The sequence below is a fragment of the Chlamydotis macqueenii genome, chromosome 16, assembly GCF_036417535.1.
Source record: "Chlamydotis macqueenii isolate bChlMac1 chromosome 16, bChlMac1.mat, whole genome shotgun sequence".
NCBI lineage: Eukaryota > Metazoa > Chordata > Aves > Otidiformes > Otididae > Chlamydotis > Chlamydotis macqueenii.
The window spans coordinates 13,469,465-13,481,473 of NC_141571.1; the positions used below are offsets into that span (position 1 = coordinate 13,469,465).

General features: G+C 47.4%; 1 long non-coding RNA gene across 9 annotated transcripts in view; it reads left to right on the top strand.

Moving 5' to 3' along the window:
• The window catches only part of LOC147598720 (uncharacterized), a 61,412-nt gene that overhangs the window by 23,378 nt on the left and 26,025 nt on the right, over positions 1 to 12,009 (top strand). Inside the window, exon 3 of one of the 9 annotated variants that reach the window (XR_015260295.1) lies at positions 1,513 to 3,881. The exons of 7 other annotated variants lie outside the window; for them this stretch is intronic. This is a non-coding gene — a long non-coding RNA (uncharacterized LOC147598720). Of the gene's footprint in view, positions 1 to 1,350; positions 1,420 to 1,512; positions 3,882 to 12,009 lie in introns of those variants that run through there. One more of the 9 variants, XR_015260300.1, reaches the window with a different exon arrangement.

Here is a 12,009-nt window from a genome sequence, read left to right on the forward strand (position 1 = left end):
AGGTGCTTACATTGATGGATGCAATTCCTTGACTTTATTGAGAGAGCGTCATCTCTGGTGAGCGAAGCTGGAATTAAACCTGGTGTAACACCCTCACTTCACTTTGGGGATGAGAATTTCATTCTCAGCTGTGTTGGAAGTGCTGAAGACTTCCCGATAATACCTTTTCTTCCCTTTAAAACTTTGATTGTTATATCCAGCATGGCATTTAACACTGGAAATTTTTATGTGGGGTGTCTGTAGGTTTTCAAGCATGGGCACATTGATTCATGACTGTATTAACCTGATGCATCTTTTAAATGGAAAACTGACATAACTTTCCATCAGAGACCTGCTAATAAAGCACATTTACTTGGTTAATCCATTTTTTTTCTGTACTAAGTGCACTACATAAGGTATAAAAATATCAAATCAATAGCCAAAGAGTATATAAAAATGAGACTGAGCGGTCAGAAACTACGTGTGAGCCACCCTCTCTTTGGCTTCTTGGAGGACTCCAATTTCTGTTTTTGCTGGCAAAAAGGCTCATTCCCAAAGTCACCCCAGGATGGCGAAGCTGCCAAACCCAGGTGTCCTTGCAGGTCCCAGAGGGGAGCGGGTGCCATGGGCCACCTGCTTCCAGGGGTCTCGTGGCATCAGCTCTCCTGCAGCCCTCCCTATTTTCAGAAGTACCTAGTTTGAAGGTATTGGGTTTTTCCTCTTTATTAGTTTTTGTTATGATTGCAGAAGGAACTGCGTAGCAGGAATGCGTGTAAAAGACAAAGGCATCTTCCAGCACGTTTGTGCAAGAAGCCCGTCCCAGCCTGCCAGGGAATCCGCACAAACTCCCCTTTTTTATTTTTCAGTTGGAGTACAGTGATGTTATTTCAAAGAAAATGCCTGCACAGCCTCCTCTCTGCAAACACCGCAGCCATCATTCGATCAGCACAACTCTCTCGTGTGAGCTAATTTAACAAGCGGTTGCTTTGCAGGCTGTGGAGAATTGCCTTTTACCTAATAATTCTGCTAATTTGCTTAACTTTCCCGGATTGCAAACAGCCCTACTCTGAACAAGCAGCTCTCTAAATGAACCCCCAGACAATTTGTTGACAAGAGAGGAAAGGAAAGGTGGATGGCTTGGGAGGTTGAAGCTCAGAGTCTTTTATTTTGACCTTTGGGCCAGCATTCAGATTTGCTTGTTGGGAAAACTGCATTCAGGATATATTTTCTTCAGGGATTTACGCTACCCTTTCGCTCGTAATTATTCTCACTTGATGTCTTCCATAAATTAAAGATGCTTCTATTAGCGAGCTCCAGTCCTCTCAATTATCCTGCTACAGTCTCCTTATTTGTGGCTGTTTGCGACACCAGGATTGCCATCCTTGCAATGCTGCTGGTCAGGGGCTGCCGGCAGAGAAATAAGGAATGTACACGAGTAATACAAACGTCTGAGCAATCCCAGAAAGAAATGAAAACTGCAGTAAAGGTAAATGTCAGACTATTTAAAGACAATGTTAACTATTGATTTTTTAGAGGAGACTACCTCTTCAAAGGATGGCGAGCATGCCTTCAGATACCGATGAGGCAACCTAGATGGATGAGGGAGAGAGGGAAGAGAGCGAGCTGGGAAGACAGAGATTTTCCCGGAAAGCAAAAGGAGGCCTTTATGAAGCCTTTGGGATTAAAGAGGTGGCTTAGGTCTTTCACAGTGTCCATCCTTCCGCCAGTTTAAGCACCATGCCTTTTCCAAGAAATGAAGGGCAACGAAGCACTGATGAACCACAAAGAGATAAGCAGCAAAGGACTCTTTTCACCAGCGTTTTCCAGTGAAAAACGAACCCTCAAGCACACCCAGCGATTTGTTGTCTAAGTAGCAAAGCTCACTCAAGTTTCCCGATTTGGCTTCCAGCAGAGATGCTCATTGCTCATTCTCACACCCTGGAGCAACTTGGACTCTTCACGCAGCGCTCGCTCTCCCCACCCGGGACCACCACCGCCGCAGCAGGGACTTATGCTTATTGCTGGCGTGGAGATCTGGGCAGCTAGCAAAAAGCAGGGCGCAAAACTATCATTCTCCCTGTACCTACAACTAGGAACTTGTGGGGAATTATAACCAACTTGGCAATTTTTTATTATCCCTTAGTACAACAGGATAGGTTGTGATTTTGTATGGTTTAAGAGAAAATCAAGCCTAGAATAAAAGACTTTTTTTTTTTTTAAGAAATACATGTGTGTGTATAAATATTAGAAAAAATACATATATATGTACGTAAACATTATATATATTTTTACGCACACACACACTTGCCTTATGGCCCATGCTGTGATATCCCTGCCAAAGCACCCGGGAGCAGACATTCCTGGCCTCAGATGCACACATCTGCAGGGAATTGTTCCTTTTCAAGCTGTAGCACAGAGATGATGCTATACATGGTGCTTTGGGAAACCGGCATGATAAGAATTTAGTTTGGGGATTTAAAGGTCTTCCAGACCTGCATTTTCAAAAAAGGAAACTTCTTATCTCGATGGGTGTTTTGGCACAGGAGGGAAGAAGGATCTAATCCAGTGAAGTGTAGTGTCAGCAAGGGCAAATTAATTTTTCACTTGGATACAATGCCTTCTTTAGAGGATAATTTGAGTCTTAAAATAAAAATTTTTACACACATCCACACAGCAAAGGAAACGGGTGATGCTGGGGGGGCCGCTACTGACTTTGGCAGGTTTTGGAGTGAGTTCATGAGAGGAACGGACCCTCCCAGTGCCCTAAGTTTCCCCTCTCCAAGTCTTTCGAGTGCTTCAGTTTGAAGATCCCCATAGGGCTCATAACCCCAGCGCGCCTTCTTTGCAGCCAGCTCAAGTTGCAGAACCCCGCCCCCCCATTCCTGGTAGATCCTAAACACAGTGCCATACGGTATTACTGCCTGGGGTAACTTTTGGTTTAGATGCATTATTTCAGTAAGGAGGTCTTCAGACAGTGTTAAATGACAGATGATGTAATTTTTGAATGCGATGTTCATCCAAATTTTATTTTCTGATGTTTTGACTCATTGACTTGATGTCTCTCTATTATGCGCACACCTCTGAGATGTTGCTGGCAATCATTACGCATAGCACTGAGTTAGTGAATAAAACCACTCCCGGAACTGCTTTGCAGATCACAGTATCGTTTTCTCTGTAATTGTCCTACAAACGGCGGAAGTTATATGGAGAGAGCAGTGCGCTCTGACAGGCTGCATATTTTTGCAGCGTGCATCAGATCTCACTCTGGCTTCTGAGACTTATTTCTGATGGTTCTTGGGGATTTAACTTTAAGACCAATGTATTTTAGTATCCATATACGCGCCACTGTTCATGTCACCCGGCAGCAACCGAGGATGAGCTGTCTCCTTAATATGGATGAGACACCAATTTATCTAAGTTATCACCTCCCAATCTCTCATTCATCTCCGCTGTTAACTGCTGTGTTTCTGACATCCATACCCAAACTATCAGCAACTTCTTCTCCTTCAATTGAAACCATAAGTAATTTTTGGCTGGAAGTTCTTGTTATGTATATAACGGCTTCTTCATCTCCTAGCTGGAATTCAGCAGTCAGGTGACTGAATCAGGCTCCGGACACCACATTTCAAACCCACAGCACTGCATAGATCCATGCAGCACGGTAAATCAAAAGCCAGGGTGTCTTTTCACCGTCTGAAAATATATGACCAAATTAACACGTCCCAGGCTTACTCTGAACAACACTGGCTGTGTACAGCCCAGGCGTTTGACTGCACAGTCAGCAATAATTTCCCCTTCCCTATGCAACCCCAAACCGGCAAAACTTAGCTCTACTCCTGGTATTCTCTTTATAGAAGGTCCTAGTGGTATTACATATCGAATAAAGGTCTCATTACTCTTTTTCTGCTTCCTTCATGCCATTGCTCTTATTAATCATCGTGTTCTTCAAGCTGGTGCTACAAGTTTCCCTGCCCTGCAATCCCCCTGCCCCTCCGTGCTGCAGGTGCCATAGGGAGCATGGACCCGCTGAGGACCACTGCTGCTGGTTGGGTCAGTGCTGGGTGGCTGGAGACCTTTCGGCCATCAGCTCTGGTCTTGGTTCTCAGCCTAAAGAGATGGTCTCCCCTTTCTGCCCAGCCGTGCCTCGGTGCACCCAGGGATGCTCCCGCTGTGAAACACCCCAACGCGGTCAGCTTTGTGCCTTGCAGCATCTCTAGATGTAGCCCCAGGCAGAAAGGAAAACTCTTTGGTTGTGCCCTAAATCTGTTAATTCCACTCCAATTTCCCTCCAAAAATTAGTGTGAACAACTGAGGACAGGTAATCTGCAGCATCTCCTTCTCCCCCATTCAAGCTCCCATTTGAGTTTATTTCCACTCAAAGAGCCCCACTCCTCATTTCCCACTGGCAGAAGCACCGCAGCCCACGCTTCCCACCCCGGCTCCCACCCACCACGGCCCTGCCCGTGCCATGCAGCAGCATTCCTGTTTGCCGTGTGGGACCCGGGGAGTTTGCTGCCTTCTCCGGGTAATGTATTTTTCAGGAGCACAAATGACTTGCTCAGAGCACTGGAATGTAATTCTCTCTGTGCTGAGGATGAAATGCAAAAAGGCAGAAGAGCAGGGGAGAGCTGATCCCCCCTCAGCTCCGTGAATTCAACAAATCTGATGGTTTATTCATTTTAATTAGCCTTGAAATTTATATATATGTCTGTGTGTATATATACACACATATGAATTCACATAATGACACATAATTAATCTAGAGTTTGGTATTTCAGAACAGGTAATTAAAATAGTTCATTGTTGATAAATCACTTGCAAAATAAATTATTAGCAATATCACTGTTAGCATTATGTTTATTACTACAATTTAGAGAAATTAAGGCAGTTCGCTTACATTAAATTAAACACGAAAGCACGGATGTAACGTACCCTGGACAATATCTATTTACTCGGAGAACAAATGTGATGTGTGCATTACAGTACATTTGCTAGGTCATACATCTTGGATGGCCTCTTCACGTCACCACCAGAAACTTAATGCCGACGCACAGACGATTCCTGTCTCTTCCCGTAAACATAAAAATAGGATCTGCTGGACTTTAGCACTTGCTCTGCACTGCAGCACGCTCCAGGCAGCTCTGGCTGATCCGCGGATGCTGAAGGAGGCTTGGACCCATGTGGGATGGAGGGTGGCTGTGCGGCATCGCAGCCGGACCCGAGGAGTGGGGAGCTGACGGGGGCCATGCCAAATGCAAGTCTCCAAAAAACAGACGTGGGAAAGAAAATAAAATTTCTCACTCCTCAGCAGGACTCTGGGCCACCGTTACGAGGCAGATTATAGCCAAACCACACAGAAATGGAATAAATCTCAGCCTGACTCTACGAGGTGTTAAAGGCTTGAAGAGATCATTTAAGCATAAGTTGAATTTGATTTTTAAGCAGCTCTCCTGTGGGGAAATAGGTATCCCTTGCATTTGACAAGTGTTCTATCTGGAGGTTATTCAGCCTGGGGTCTAAGGAGCAGCAGGGAGGAGTCAGTAGATGAAGAGGACACAGAGCACCTCATGACTCCTTTTCTGGATCTGCCTCTCTATGGTTTTATAGCTATGGGAAATAATCTATAATTAGGTGTATAAACCAGCCCTCTGATCTCTTTGCTTCTGGCCCAAAAGAGCACAAAATTGATAACTCAATTATAGCTGCTGGAAATACAAATAAATTAAGAGCACCTGGTAGGAGGAACGCTGACAGAGGGACACCCATGCAGAAAGCGCGTGCTGCTCTTTAATTGTGAGCTCAGAGACGATTACAGCCCCGGGGCTGGGGCTGGAGCAGAAGAGGGACCAGGCTGAGCCCTTCGCTCTCAGAGACGTGGGAACAGTCCCACTCCGTGACGGAGCTGAACGTCCCCTGAGCTGATGGCACAGCGCGGCAGAAGCCGCGGGGACGGTCATCTGACCTTCTCAACCCAGGAGCAAACCCAGGTGAAAGTTTTGGGAGTGATGAAATCCTCTGGGAAGAGAGGGACCTCCTGAACGGCTGGTAAGCCTAGCTTGGTTATGGGGTGAGGAAAAGCAGGGTTGGGTTTTTACAGTTTTCAGCATAAGAAAATAATTAGTGCCTAATCCTGTCCCTGGCAAATTCCTGGGAGTTTTTGCTCTGAATTTACAAGTAGAGTAATGTAGGATATCGAGGGTCTTCTTCACTTTCTGCCAAGGCATCTAGCATTTACAAAACCCCCTTTCTCCACCGAGGCTGGTTTTTAATGACTCCTGTGCTGAATTAACAGTCTGCACCGGTGTGACAATGACAACAGCCACCAATGACCACTCTGTTTGTCTAAGCCACATGTTGAGCTCTGATTTCAGTCCCTGCCACAGACTCTCTTTGCAAAAGGGCTTCTGGGTCTTTTAGAGCCATTTAAAATGTGGAGGATGAGCTGGCCTGTCCATCCCGGCTCCTTTGATATTCTGCTGCCTGGAAGTGTCCTTGAGTCAACAGGGAGCACCGGTAGGCAAGAGTGACCCGGAATGTTGTGAAGAGCAGGAGGAGAGAAGCCTTTGTAATTTCATATCCCATTCTGGTGACCCACCCAATAACCAGTGAAATGATATTTAAGCAATCTGCCCTTTGATGCAATCTCAACCACATCAGAAGGGTAAGCGTGGCTTTGTGGAAAGGTCTGTTTGTATCAGGCAACACACTTCGTGGCCCCATGGAGAGTGTGTGATGGTGCAGGCACATGGCATACGTGCAGGTTTTGTTTTAAAAAGAAAAGCAAAAGCACTCTGCAGATGATCCCCAAAATCTTTGTGCCAAAACCATTCCACCGTATCGCATTGAACAGGACATTTTCACCCATCAAATTGTTTCTTGGACGAGGGAGGGCATAGATTTAGCTTTGTGTGGTGCCATGGCACAGTCCAAAGGATGCGAAATCCAGCTAGGGTCACACGCAGCCCGTGACGGCCATGCAGGGGAGGGGGCACAACCTGGGGAAGGTGCCAGCTCTTCTCATCCCAAGCGCCGTGCCTCCTACTCGCCTGTCCATGGGCATGCATTGCTTTTCTGCTGGAGCTAAAACAGAGCAGCACAATAATATCCACTTCATGGACATGGCAGGTTTTTATTTCCATTGCCCATGAAGAAACCTGGTGCACACCATCCTTCCTCTGGCCAGTGCGCGGGGCGGATGTTAGAGTAATTCTATCTGAAAGCTTTTAGCTCCCGTAACTGATGATTTATCCTTGTGCTGTAATAGCCAGATATAGCAATAATAGTAAGGATTTAATTGTTTTAATGAAAGTAGCTTTTTCTGCATTCAAATCAATTTGCTAAGTTTGGATGACGAAGTCGAAGATTGGATTTGGCCATGCTTTTCGTGTGCCCTGAGCAAAAAGGCACAAGCCATTTCAAAAGAATTATCTTGGCATACTAAAACTTCTGATAAGTAACATCTGCATAACTAAAGGCAATAGGAATAGCCCAACCTGAAGAAAAAGGGGTTTACAGGAATTAGTGTCTCGCTGTCACATTTGTAAGAGGGACACATGCATTGTTCAGATCTTTGCACATTAATGGCTGTATTTGATTCAAAATACAGCCAGTGAACCCTCAGTAAATGGAATTAAATGGTATGTGTCTGATTTGAGGGTGACAATCCACCAATTGTTTCTTGTTTGAATTACTACCTGCGTGGCTGGGCACAGCGGTAATTGAAACCATAATGTTTCATTCCTCTTTAGCTATAATTTATCTGAAAAGTTCATTCACCGTTATTCTATTCGCCTTCCTGAAATCTCTCCCTTTACCATTACCGTGCTGTCAGGGACCGCATCCTTTCTGCGTGCCCAGATTTTGACCTGGTTTGGGCTCAGCAATTCTTTGGCATTACCTTTGGCTTAGAGCTGAGGTGAGTACATCCTTACAAGGTTCTTCAAATTTCCCTTCAAAACCAAGGATTTGCAGTGCCTTTGAGACCATCCGATGTGGTGTGACCAGGATTATTGACCTGGACCAACTTGAACAGCAACAGCTGTAAATGGAGAGGTGTCAGGGGTTACTCTTTCTTCCATCTGTGCCTTGTTTTGTTCCTTTCCTTGGTTCTTACACACCATACAGAGGTGACTGTGGCTGCCACAGCAGTGCTGGGCATATAGGGGTAACAAATAGATTGCCTCTCTCTTGACACTACCAATTTATAAGCAATTTCTAGTCTGTTTTCACCCAATATTGATAAAGAGAAGAAAATGGAATGCATTTTATTCACCCATAAAGTCTGACATTTTCAAAGATAGAATCAAATTATCTCCCTCATCTACCTGCAGATAGCTGGATTGCTGGCTGGGTACGACTTTACGCCTGCAGAGTAACGACACCTGGTAATAACAGGGTTATTTTCCCTAAAAATAATATGAACCACAAAAGCCAAACTCTGTGTCCCAGGATGGTAGCACTTCTTTTCCCCATGAGACCAGGCTGGAAATCCCTGGGAAGCCCTTGAACCTCTCTGTCAGCAATGGGGCATGTTGTTGGCAGAGGCCTTTCTACAAAGGCATTTGCATCTTCTTGAGTCGGTGCCACTGCCTGTGGTCTGGTCGTGACTCAGGAGTGATGAACCTCGGATTTTGTCCTTGTTTTGGGGCTGATTTAGATAAAAATCCCGCATGGCTCGTGTACAAGTTGTCTGGGAATACGGCAGTGCTATGAGGAATTGCAGGGAGAGACAGAACTCTCTGCTGCCTGCAGACACAGGGGGGTGGAAGAAGGAACAAAGAGGGAATCTTAGGAAAGAGGATAATGAGACTTAAAAGATAATTAATGCTACTGGTTCCCAAATACCACAGTTCTCATAGCTGGGCTGGTGAGCCCAGGGGAAAAGCCAAGTGCTGGAGAAAAGCTGGCAGCTGAGGTGGGGCTGCGAGACTGGAAGTGCTGCTGCAGGGAGGGTCCTCAGCACATCTGGTCCATCTCTCCAGAGACAAGGTGTGCAGAGATGCTTAGGCTCTGGGAGGCATTCATGGCACTGATCTACCAACCTTCACCTCTGTTGGGGGATCCTGGCACCTTGACAGAGCATCCTCAGGCTGAGCTGAGGCGATGGGTGGAGAATAGCAATGAGCAAGGACAGACTGGCATCTAAATGTGGAAGGAGTGTGGCAGCTCTTGAAGACAGAGCTGTGGAAGGGGTGAGGGTGGAGCGAGACAAAGCACCTGGAGGACAAGTGCTGAGAGGGGAACACGTCACCCAAGGGCAGAGAAGGGCAGTTTCTCCCTGGGGAATTCCTTGCGTTTCCATACCAGCACCTTGGTCCCTGTGGTGACAGCAGATCAGGGGAAGACAGCCTCTTCTCCATCCTCTTCTGGACCCAAAGGCTCTTCAGTTTCCCCTTCCAAAGCTGATGATTCCACATCCACCAGCGTAGGAAAGCGTAGGGCTCTTGGCGGTCTCAAATGTGCTGGGCAGAGAGAGGAATACTGACCCGGGTTATGTCACTGTTTTCTCTAACCAAATCCCCAGCAGCAAAAGCAATCCCAGCTGCCTCAGAGGGGAATTTCACCTGAAATGAGACCTCAAGAGTTGGTCTCTCATGTTCTCCCACTTCTCCCACACCTTCACACACAAACAATGGCATACACACAGAACATCTTTGTTAAGGGTTGTACTTCTTCATACCTGGAGTCACAGAGCCCTCCCAATTTAAACCATCCCTTGCTTTTTCAGGCTTACCTACTAAATATATATTTTTTTTTGCTTGCCTTAGAGTGCAAGCTGAATAATTAGAGCAAGTGGCTGCATTTCTCGAAATCAAACTGGAATTTGTAAGTGCCAGAGGACGTCGGCGGTGCTGGAAGGGAGAGGTAATTGACATTCTCTTTGGGAAACCTCTTCAAAAACTCGGGCCCGGGTTGTTCTGGATTTATTGTCAGTGGTGCAATACAGGCAGGGAATATGATAATCCTTGCAAGCAAACAAACAGCACAACCAAAAGCAACCAAAGCAGAAGTTCAGCTCCGCTGTGCCTCTGACAGCAGAGAGGGACTGGCCATGACCCGGCTCATCTTCCAGATCTTTCATACCAACCATGATGTTAGGGCATTACAGTGCAAAAAAAAAAACCAATAAAGTTCTGAATGCGGCTGGAAGGTCTCATCAGCAAGCGCAGGACCCCACAGACAAAGCCCAGGCGGGGCTGAGTGCTCAGCCGCCCCTGGGGCACTGAGGGGGATGTCTTTTCCTGGGCCATGGCTTCTTCAGGGCTTCCCAAAATGCCGCAGTGAGGTCCCGCTGCCTGCAGCGGTGCAGAGTGACACAGCGCTGATTAACTGCAGGCTTCCCAGGGCTTGCCAGGATTTCCAGAGAAGCAATGGAGAGAATTTGTGTGGCATCCCACACCCCGCCGTGGTGAGAGGAGAGCCGGTCTGCTCCGCAGCCCGCGTGCCATAGATAACGACATACCTGTATATGTGAGATATATACATATATATGCTGCAAACGCGGCGCATACGCGCTAGGTGCACAGCACAGCCTCGATTAACTCTTGCCTGAGCCAGGCATCCTCTTGCACCACAACACGCATTGAATGACACCCTTAGGAGATGTGCGTGCACCAGCCTCTCAGCAGCTTCTGCTTAAAGGGCAGCTTTGATGTCCTTGCCGTTGGGATATTTCCAAAAAGGAATAAATTGTTGTCCCTGATCCCAGTTCCCCTGGAACAAACTACATAGCCTTTCTGAGGTGGGCACTTGCTGTCAGCGCTTGCGCCAGGGCTTTGCAGGGCCCAGCAATCCAGCCTGGGCGTGTTAGGACGTTTTGCTCCTGGTTGGGTTGAAGCAAAGGCTCAGCTCCTCCTCATGTGTCTGCGTTTATGGAAGTGCTTGCAGTACCCTGAGCACCAAACTCTTGCAAAATGAATAATATTAAAAAAAAAAAATTAAAATCCAAGTTAAAGCTCATCGTAACACAGCCCCAGTAACCCCACGGTACGGGATTTGCAGTGCTGGAGGTTGGGGCAGGGGTTTGCTGGGCGTCGGGGTGCAGTGACCTTGGGGCAGGTTGGGCAAGGAGTCGGTACCAGGGGCTGTGAGCCCTTGCAGCAACCACAGCTCCCCCTTCCCCACAAGCAAAGTGTTCTGGGGAGTTTTCCAGTGATTCCCCTTCAGCTGGCCGTTTACCAGTGGCAGAGAAGAGTCTCCTCCCTCACCAGCTTTCGGAGGTGCTGCTCCGTGCCCCAGCCTGCCCAAGCCCTCGACATTGCCGTGTCTTTACCGCTCACGACCTGAAGGACCACACGCCTCACTTCTGCCCACCATCTGCCTCTCCTCATTCGGTGATTTTACAAATGAATGTCTCCAAATCCCCTCTCATTCCACCTCTATTTCCAAATTGCAGTTGTGTGGCTCGTGGTTTAACTGCTGCCGAGAGCGCAGCAGCTCCGGTGCATCTCAATAGCTGATTTTTTCAGGATCTGATTCAGGTCTTGCCTCCAGTGATATCAGCAGTGGGAACACGCTGTTAAATGTGTTGAAGTGAAGGAGAAAAACACTTGGGAATGTCAGGGAAGGGGCTGGCGAGCTGCACCATGGGTCCTCTCCACCAGTGCTGCCCTGGTCCCTGGGCCTCCCGCTGCTCCCTGTCTGAATTTGGTGCATGGCTCGAGCACGGAGCAATGCCTGCTCTCCCAGGCTTCCAAGCTTCTGCTTGGGTGACAAAAGCGGTTCATCCTCCGAGGTGTTTCGAACACCCTGCTTTGCCTCCAGCTCAAATGCCAAGGTACTGCCACGATATCGTGCTCGTGCCCCTGGATATTTTTTTCCCATGTTCCAGAGTCGTCACTGCCAAGGAGCAGGTCGTACCCCAGTGCTTTCCCCTGACCTGAGTGGGTTTTCCCTACTGGAGATCCAGGGGAGAGGAGAAGCCCAGCACACTTTGGGTGCTGTTGGTCCCCAGGACTCGGTGAGAGGGTGCATCTCTGCTCTCCATCCGCTGCTGTAGCTCCAGGGGCGCTTTGGGAAGGCAGTGAAATG